This window comes from Ooceraea biroi, unplaced genomic scaffold (assembly GCF_003672135.1).
Source record: "Ooceraea biroi isolate clonal line C1 unplaced genomic scaffold, Obir_v5.4 UnassembledTig42, whole genome shotgun sequence".
Taxonomy (NCBI): Eukaryota; Metazoa; Arthropoda; class Insecta; order Hymenoptera; family Formicidae; genus Ooceraea; species Ooceraea biroi.
The window spans coordinates 2,501-5,000 of record NW_020825136.1 but is presented as its reverse complement, the minus strand read 5'-3'; the positions used below and the strand labels follow the sequence as shown (position 1 = coordinate 5,000).

Here is a 2,500-nt window from a genome sequence, read left to right as displayed (position 1 = left end):
ACTTGTGAACTGCAGGACACATGAACATCGACATTTCGAACGCACATTGCGGTCCACGGATACAATTCCCGGACCACGCCTGGCTGAGGGTCGTTTCAGCGAAACGAAGACTGCTTGCGCCAGCGGTCGCGCCCCGGCGCGACCGGCGTACGAGCGATCGTTGGACGTTTCGCCGAGAGGCTACGGACCAGAGGCGCCAGCGCGCGCGCGGTCTACCCTCGGCGTCGTCTCAAATGAGTAATACGAGGAAAGAAGTGTGTTGAAGGAGGTGGGAAAGGTGTGGCGTGTGCGTTGGACGAGGTGAAAGACGTTGCGCAGTGTCGCGTGCCCGCGACGGCAACGAGGAGAATCCGCGCCAACCCGCCGCCGCCGCCGCCGCCCACCACCACACGCACGGTTACGACGTGTGCGTCTTAGAACAGACAGACGCACGCGAGACACGGAGGAACGGAAGTCGCGCGGCGCTTGTCGTTCACGAACGAGCGCACGCGCGCGAGCCGACCGCGTGTCCGGAGTCCACGAAGGTGTACACGCTCTCCGAAGGGCGCCGACGACGCTGACGCGTCCGTGTAGAGCGCGAAGGAGAGAAGGGAGGTACTTCTCGATCTCGATCGAGCAGAGGACCCGGCACGTCGAAGACGGTCGCGTTGCTCGCGCGCGAGGCGCGCGGCGGTTTGGGATCGTCGCCCACTCTCGCCCGCCAGAAGCGCCGCCGACACGCCAAAGTCGAATACTCGAATACTCGAAATCGTGTTGGAATCCGTTTCTCGTAGTGCTGCGTCCCGTGCGACACACGGTGTTGCACTCGTATATATCGAGTGCCGGTGCGCGCGTGCCGCGTCGCTGAACGCGCGCGTGCCCGCGCCCGCGCACGTCGAATTCGAATTAACTCTGACGACCTCAGAGCAGGCGAGATTACCCGCTGAATTTAAGCATATTACTAAGCGGAGGAAAAGAAACTAACCAGGATTTCCTTAGTAGCGGCGAGCGAACAGGAAAGAGCCCAGCACCGAATCCCGCGGTTCCGCCGCAGGGAAATGTGGTGTTCGGGAGGGTCCGCTTATCCCGTGGCGTCGCTTCGCGTCCAAGTCCATCTTGAATGGGGCCACTTACCCGCAGAGGGTGCCAGGCCCGTAGCGACCGAGGCGCGCCGCGGGAGGATCTCTCCTTAGAGTCGGGTTGCTTGAGAGTGCAGCTCTAAGTGGGTGGTAAACTCCATCTAAGGCTAAATACGACCACGAGACCGATAGCGAACAAGTACCGTGAGGGAAAGTTGAAAAGAACTTTGAAGAGAGAGTTCAAGAGTACGTGAAACCGTTCAGGGGTAAACCTAAGAAACCCAAAAGATCGAACGGGGAGATTCATCGTCAGCGGCGCTGGCTTCGCGTCGGTGGGCGATGTCCCGCGGTGCCGATAACCTCGGCCCTAGCGCGGGCACGCTACCGTGCGCCGATGTCCGGCGTCCGTCGTCGTGCACTTCTCCCCTAGTAGGACGTCGCGACCCGCTGGGTGTCGGTCTACGGCCCGGGTGGTAAGACTGACGCGTCGCCGGTAAAACGGCACGCGGCAAACCCCCGGTCGCCCGGCCGGCTGCCCGGCGGTATGCGAAACGGTACCAGGCCGCGCCACGCGCGCGTCGAGCCCGTCGCAAGCGAGCGCCACGGCACCCGGAGGTACGGACCCAGCGCCGTCCCCGGTCCTGGTCCGCTGTTAGCTGTACGGTGTAACCTTCGACAGGCCTTGCCCTCGCGGCCCCGCGCCGCGAGTCTACCGGTCGGCGACGCTACTGCTTTGGGTACTCTTAGGACCCGTCTTGAAACACGGACCAAGGAGTCTAACATGTACGCGAGTCATTGGGACTAGCGATACCTAAAGGCGCAATGAAAGTGAAGGTCGGCCCTGGCCGCCGACCGAGGGAGGATGGGCCGCGTCGCGATGCGGCTCCGCACTCCCGGGGCGTCTCGCCCTCATCGCGAGGAGAGGCGCACCCAGAGCGTACACGTTGGGACCCGAAAGATGGTGAACTATGCCTGGTCAGGACGAAGTCAGGGGAAACCCTGATGGAGGTCCGTAGCGATTCTGACGTGCAAATCGATCGTCGGAACTGGGTATAGGGGCGAAAGACTAATCGAACTATCTAGTAGCTGGTTCCCTCCGAAGTTTCCCTCAGGATAGCTGGCACTCGGCCGTTCCGCAACGGAACGCGCGCGAGTCTCATCTGGTAAAGCGAATGATTAGAGGCCTTGGGGCCGAAACGACCTCAACCTATTCTCAAACTTTAAATGGGTGAGATCTCTGGCTTTCTTGAATTATGAAGCCACGAGCATCTCGGATCAGAGTGCCAAGTGGGCCATTTTTGGTAAGCAGAACTGGCGCTGTGGGATGAACCAAACGCAGAGTTAAGGCGCCCAACTCGACGCTCATGGGACACCATGAAAGGCGTTGGTTGCTTAAGACAGCAGGACGGTGGCCATGGAAGTCGGAATCCGCTAAGGAGTGT

The 2,500-nt window shown here is 61.0% G+C and overlaps 1 non-coding gene and 1 pseudogene across 1 annotated transcript in view; both read left to right on the top strand.

Moving 5' to 3' along the window:
• Window positions 1-93, top strand: part of LOC113563513 — a 155-nt gene extending 62 nt beyond the window's left edge. The window contains exon 1 of the ribosomal RNA XR_003407475.1: window positions 1-93. This exon is cut by the window's left edge and continues 62 nt beyond it. This is a non-coding gene — a ribosomal RNA (5.8S ribosomal RNA).
• An 802-nt stretch (window positions 94-895) lies between these two features.
• Window positions 896-2,500, top strand: part of LOC113563517 — a 3,936-nt pseudogene continuing 2,331 nt past the window's right edge.